The 6,838-nt window shown below is 46.1% G+C and overlaps 1 non-coding gene across 1 annotated transcript; it reads left to right on the top strand.

Annotated features, from left to right (window-relative positions):
- Nucleotides 1-6,522: 6,522 nt before the first annotated feature.
- Nucleotides 6,523-6,628, top strand: LOC116270951. Its single transcript, XR_004179246.1, has one exon. It is a non-coding gene; the product is annotated as a U6 spliceosomal RNA (small nuclear RNA).
- Nucleotides 6,629-6,838: the final 210 nt, after the last annotated feature.

Below are 6,838 nucleotides of genomic sequence, written 5' to 3'. Positions count from 1 at the left end.
TATAAAATGTCCAGAATAGGAACATTTGTAGAGACAGAAAGTAGATTAGTGGGGTACAGGAGGGGGCTGCTATGTCTGACTGGGTGGTCAGGGAAGGCCTCTCTACAGAGGTACCATTGGAATAGAGTCCTGACAGGGTGTGTCATGCAGATTCCCTTGGGAAGTACATTCCAGGCAGAGGGAACAACCAGTGCAAAGACTCTGAGCTTGTGGGAAGGGACAGGAGGCAGGGCAGGTAGGCAGAACTACGTACTGTCAGGCCTAGAGTGCAGGATAGGGAATTTAAAGTTTCTCCTAAAGTAGAAGGAAGCTTTGGGGGTCCTTAATGGTATGTGGAGGATTGGGGGTTGGTTGGTATTAAAAAGACTTCCCTGGCTCCCATGTTGAGAATAAACTAGGGGGTAGTAAGTATAGAATTGAGAAGGCCAAATCAGAGAGGAGGGAAGAAATGGACATGGCCCCATTTCTAGTGGAAGCTAGGAAAACAGAGACAAGTGGACACATTTAAGAAAGCTTGTGAAGCTAGAGTGGATGAGATTGACTGAGGCACTAATGTCCATCTCCTAGCAAGAACTTTTTCCTCTGTTCCTCAGAGGCCTTTATTCTTCCCTCACCCATGTGTAGAGAGAGAGCAAATGAGGGTATTTTTAGAAAGTCTTTAGGAGGGAGAGCTGAAGAGATGGACCACCATCACCTGGACTGTCAAAACTGAAGCACAGACTGTCCACAGACACAACTGCATAGGAATGTCCGTGGCAGTTTATACCTAATAGCCCCACACTGAAAACCACCCAAATGTCCATCAACGGGAGAATGGAGAAATTGCATGTATTCCTACAACAAAATACTAGATAACAATGAAAAAAACAGTCTACTGCCACCAGCAACAACACCGGATACATCTCAAAAATGTAATATTGTGCAAATAAAGCCAGGCAAAATAGGAGTATATGCCTATGATTATCATACGAAGTTCAAGCACAGGCACAACAAATTCAACATAGTGATAGAAATCTGATAACTTATAGTGATAGAAATCAGTGGTTACCTAGTGGTGGGAAGCAGAGATTGGCTGGAAAGGGGCACAAGGGAACTTTCTGGAAATCTAAAAATGTTTTATATCTAGATCTGGGGGATGGTAAGTAGGTACATGTACTTTTTCACTTTATTTTATTTTATATTTTATTTTTTGAGACAGAGTCTCACTCTGTCCCCCAGACTGGAGTGCACTGGCACAATCTGGGCTCCCTGCAACCTCCACCTTCCGGGTTCAAGCGATTCTCCTGCCTCAGCCTCCCGAGTAGCTGGGATTACAAGTGCATGCCACCATGCCTGGCTAATTTTTGTACTTTTAGTAGAGATGGGGTTTCACCATGTTGGCCAGGCTGGTCTCGAACTCTTGACCTCAAGTAAGCCACCAGCCTTGGCCTCCCAAAGTGCCAGGATTACAGGCATGAGCCAACGTACCCGGCCAATAATGTCTTAATAAAATATGGTGCTGACATAGAGCACAGAAAATGCTCCCCAAGCATTTGGGAACTCAGCAGCAATAAGGGGGTGCCGAACTGTGCTCTCCCCAGGCCTGGCTTTCAGGAGGGCAGCTGACTACTCTTGCATTTCCCCAACACCTGGGGGTAATGCAACAGCTACTACAGGTCTCATGTCATTCTCTCAAAGGGTTCTGAACTCTCTTTACAAAAATTCTGTTTCCCTCTTGAATGTCATCGTCAAAAATTCAAATGTCCCACAGATGCTGGGAGTCAGCCCTGAGCCAGGCATGGGCTGGCTGGAGGAGGTGAAAGAGGAATGACCAGTCAGGTCAGGCTGTGGCTGCATGGGACAGTCTGGGTTAAAAGCACAGGCTCCAGAGCCACTCTGCCTGGATTCAAATCCCAGCTCTGCCTCTTACTAGCTGAATGACCATAGGCACGTCAGTTAACTGTTTGGAACCTCAAATTCTACCTGTGTGAAATGGAAATAATAATGCCAGCCTCACATGGCCCTAAACTTACGTATATATCTTTAAAGTGCAAGCACAACCCATCACCTATATCTTAATGGACAGAATATCCTGTCCTGTCCCTGGCACTGGCTCTCCACCTCAGCGTCCACCACTGCCCCATGGCTGCCCCTCTCGCTTGACCTTACACTCCACCAACACCTACTGAGGCTGGGTGCGGCAGCTCATGCCAGTAATTCTAGCACTTTGGGAGGCCAAGGCCAGAGGATCACTTGAGGCCAGGAGCAAAATAGGCAAATTGTGAGACCCTGTCTTTACAAAAATTTTTTTAATTAGCCGGGTGCAGTCGCACACACCTGTAGTCCCAACCACTTGGGACCCTGAGGCAGGAGGATCACTTGAGCCCAGGAATCGGAGGCTTCAGTGAGCTATGACCGCACCACTGCACTCCAGCCTGGACAATAGAGAGAGACCCTGTCTCTAAAAAACATAAAGTAAAATAAAAAACAAAACAAACAAAAACTTACTGATCTCTTTCCCACTGGAGACACACCACATGCTGCGGGGAGATGGCTAGAACCTGGCCTGTTTATGCCTTGGTCTCACCCTTCCTGTCCTCTAACACACTCTCTCCCTACCCAAGGCCTTCCCCTCTCGCCACCCTCACTCCGTGGCTAACTCACAGACACCCTTCAGATCACCCTGATGTGTCACTTCCTCTAGGAAGCCTCCCCTGATCCCGTCTGCTCTGCTCCTGTCTCCTCTGTATTCCCCACCAGCAGAAAACTTCCTGGAATCTGTCCTTTCGCTGCTAAGTCATCTTCAGGACCCAGCGCAGGACGTGGAACCCACAGGCATCCCGTGAGTGTTTGCTGAATGAGAATGGGCGAATGAATGAATGACCATAATTCTGCCTGAGAAATTACGGAAGGCTTCACAGAGGAGGTGACCTTTCACTGGGTCCTAAAGGATAAGTGGAAGTTAACCAGGGGAAGAGTTGAGGGGCAGTGTGCATGGTTGAGGGTTGTGGCCAAGCCCCATGTCTTCTATGGCCCAAAGGAGAGGAGGCTATTGAGGCTAAGATGTTAGGCTGAGATTTTAGGGTTTGATCCTATAAGCCATGGGTTGCCCTCTGCACTGCCTGGGCGCCAATGCTCTGGACTCTGGTCCAGCCAGGCTGGGTCTCCAAGATTCTAATGGGCAGCCAAGGTTTGGGGCCCCTGCTGGGGCATCAAGAAGAAAGCCAAAGCCAAGCAGACTTTCAAGCAGAGAGGGAACATGATCACATCTTCAGACCTACCACTGTGCAGGGAGTGGTGCCAGACAGAGGAAGAGGGTCAAGTTCTAAGAGGAGGGTAAGCCTCGGACCACTGTGCTTAAGATGGTAGAAAGGGGAAATCAAGGGCGATTCCAGCTCCCATTGGCTGTAGGGCATGAAGGAAGCAGTGTTTAGGCAGAGTGATGAAGACAATGAGTCGTGGTTTTACTGCTGTGGAAGTAGGCAGAAAATCTAGGAGAAGCAGATGTTCATGATCTGTGTACCAGGCTACACAACTCACCCCTCTCAACACACACAAGTGCACAGGCAGCCCTTCCCTCTGAAGCCAGCTGAGCATCGCTGGAGATTCCATCCTCACACCCAGCCTAGCTGGAGAGTCTGGCTGAGATCTGCAACCTTATAAAAAATTGCCTGTACACACATTGCCAAGACCAGACCCGGCACAACTCCAATTTCTACTGTATCAGTTTCCACAGAACAAGACAAGCAGTGGCTTCTAGAAGGAGCTTCAGAAAAGCTGCCTTTTCTCAGAAGCAATTGCTACTTTCATAAACACTGGGTGGGGGCGGGGGGAGATAGCACAGACAGTGGCTAAGCTATGCTCATTACAGGCAAGTACTGATACAGAGAGGAGAAAAAAAAAATCCAGCTTGTACTATCTCCAGATATCGGTGTTGTGACTTCTAACAGCATCCACTGTATCTTGTTTCATTACAACTGCCAAAAGGAAAAAAAAAATTGAATTACCATGCTAATGTCTTCTCTTTTGGTGAAATCTGTGATTCTGGTACGTGGATATAAAATACATCGTTAGTTGCTTTTAAACTTGTCTCTAATGATGAAAATAACATTGCAGGGCATGAAGGGGAGACATAAGTAAACTCAGGGGGCTGGCAGCACTGGAGAACCTCTCATAAGCCCGTAATGTGACAGTGCACTTTCTTCCTCCCTCCAAGATGACAGTTAATTCCACACTAGGAAGGCTGTCAAAAATGCTTAGTTCTGCTCCACTTGAGTTAATTACCGGCCCTGGGGCAGGCTGCCCTCTACTCCTCTGCTAATGGGGCTGGGCTCCAGGTAAAAAATCCATTTGCAAGAATGTTTTCCTTGCTCCAGATCTAATTTATTGAATATCAAATATTTATGCCAATGCAATTAAAGTGACAACACTGCTCTCCCTTCTCCCCTGCCCCCAGTCCTAGACGAGCCCCGGATGGCTGACAGAATGCTTTATCCAGTCAACACAGGATGAAAGTTTTACCTGAGCTTCTAAAGCAAGAGCTTTAAAACCTCTTTAACCCACAAAGTCACCTGGGATTCTTTTATCTCCTACTCCTTTGTAGGCAGCCACGTGACCGGCTATGGCGCAATGACTGAGATGCTGAGGCAGGAGGCTCAACTGTGGTTTCAAATCAACCCACACTTGCTGCAGCCCTGTGTGCCAGGCACCTGACAAGGCCCTGTGACTGAGCGAGATGGAATAGGCTCGGCCTGTTTCCACAACAATCTTGCAACCTGACAGCAGAGACAGCTTGGAGCATGCACAGAAGAGTGACCAACACTGGCAATGCAGACAAGCTGGAAGGGTCTAGGAATACATCCTTAGAGATCTTGGACTAGGGGTCTCCAAGGCTTAAAGGCCACCCAAGATCCCCTTCCACACAACCAACCCTAACTGCAGAAAGTTTCAGATCCAGCCAAGTGTATTTCATTTTTCCCAAAATGCTACTCCCAGCAAGAGGGCCTCAGACTGTCCAGACCTGGAGCTTTGGGCCATTCATTCCCTCTGAGACAGCACCCAGCCCTGCTCCACCCCCATGAAGCTCTTGCATCACGAGACACATGATTTGGCATCTGCCCCAGAGGAGTGATGGGTAAAGGTGAGCCCATGGACAATCACATGTGTACCCTCCCTGGTACATTCTGGAAATGGGAAAAAGAAATGCAGCTGGCTAAAGAGGACTTTTTTTTTTCTTTTCTTCCCTAAAGCAAGGGAGCTCAGCAAAGCTTAGGCCAGTAGGTAATGCAGTGTCAAATAGCACAGCATATTTGAGTTGTGCTACACCTGCTACTTGGCTTGTATTCCTTCAAGGCCTTGCTGGCTACATGCACCTCTCCCTTTTGACAATGGAACAGAGGCCTTTCCTTGGGGCTGAACCGGGTTGTGAAGGAGAAACAGGCATCACAAGGTGGGCCACATGGACAAAGGCCGAGTAGAGAGAATGCAGGACATTCTGTGCAAAGAACTAAAAGCAGATGGATTTTTATTGGAGCCTTAATTGCAAGGGAGTAAGCCCTGGGAATGTAAACATCAAATGAGGTAATCTAAGCATGTTAGAAAATGTCAAATTGTAGATAAATGTGAATTACTACCCATATCACTGAGGTGTTGAGGAAACCAAGTGATATGTTATATGCACACTGGCATTACATAAATTATAGTCATTACAGGATATTTTGGAAGATTAAGCTTCAATCATGGACACTGATTTTAAAATATACTTATCTGTCGATTTCTTCTGATCCTACCTTTTTACAGCTGTTCATAAACTGAGAATTATGATCAATTTCTTCTCTGTTCTCTTTTCCAAACGAGCACACTGTACCCAACTTTAACATTTACTGTTTAGATATTCTTAGTTTCCTGTCAATTTGACCACCATGCTTCAGGTTTGAAGCACTGTGATCAAGTTTTATGGACAGACCATTCTTCTGGCTATGAGTATGAGGGTAAGAGAGTTGGTATTTATATCCCTTTTTATGTCTTCAGTTATCACCTGCTCTGGTTTGACTGTGTCTCCCAAAAAGCATGTGTTGGAAACAGAATCCTCAATGCAACAGTGTCAGAAGGTGGGGCCTGTTGGGAGGTGGCACCTCAAGGGATGTGTTTAGTCATGAAGGCTTCACCTCCATGAATGCATTTAAGGGTTTGAGGCTGCGAGTTGGACAATTTGCTCACTCTCTCGACGTCTCTTTGCCCTCCCACCATGAGATGACATAGCAAGAAGGCCCTCGTCCGATGCCGGCCCCTTGATCTTGGATTTCCCAGCCTCCAGAACCATGAGCCAATAAACTTCTGCTCACTATAAATTACCCAGTCTGTGGTATTGTGTGACAGCAGCAGGAACTAAGACATCACCTTATTCAAAGGCATTATCACACCACATCTAAGCTTCTGTCATGATTTCTGAGCTGTATACACTGCCTCGAAACTGTCTCAAAATCATCTTCCTCTTAGCTGCTCAAACATCAAATATTATGTTTACCATTAAAACTAACTGTAGTGCCCGCTTTGGCAGCACATATACTAAAATTGGAACAATACAGAGAAGATTAGTGTGCCCCTACACAATGATGGCATCCAAATTCATGAAGCATTCCATATTTTTTTATTAAAAATTATATATATTTAAAAAGCTAACTGTAAAAAGACCTCTACTATAGCCAATGTGATAGAACAAGAAAAATAATAAGGGGTAAAATGGTTGGAAAGGAAGAAACACATTTATCATTATTAGCAGGCAATATAATTACATATCAGAACACCAAAAACATCACAGAAAAGCTATTTGAACTAATAAGAGAAGCCAGTAAAATGG

This window comes from Papio anubis, chromosome 16 (genome assembly GCF_008728515.1).
Source record: "Papio anubis isolate 15944 chromosome 16, Panubis1.0, whole genome shotgun sequence".
Lineage (NCBI taxonomy): Eukaryota > Metazoa > Chordata > Mammalia > Primates > Cercopithecidae > Papio > Papio anubis.
Note: the sequence above shows the minus strand (reverse complement) of the source record. Positions and strands in the feature narration are given on the sequence as shown.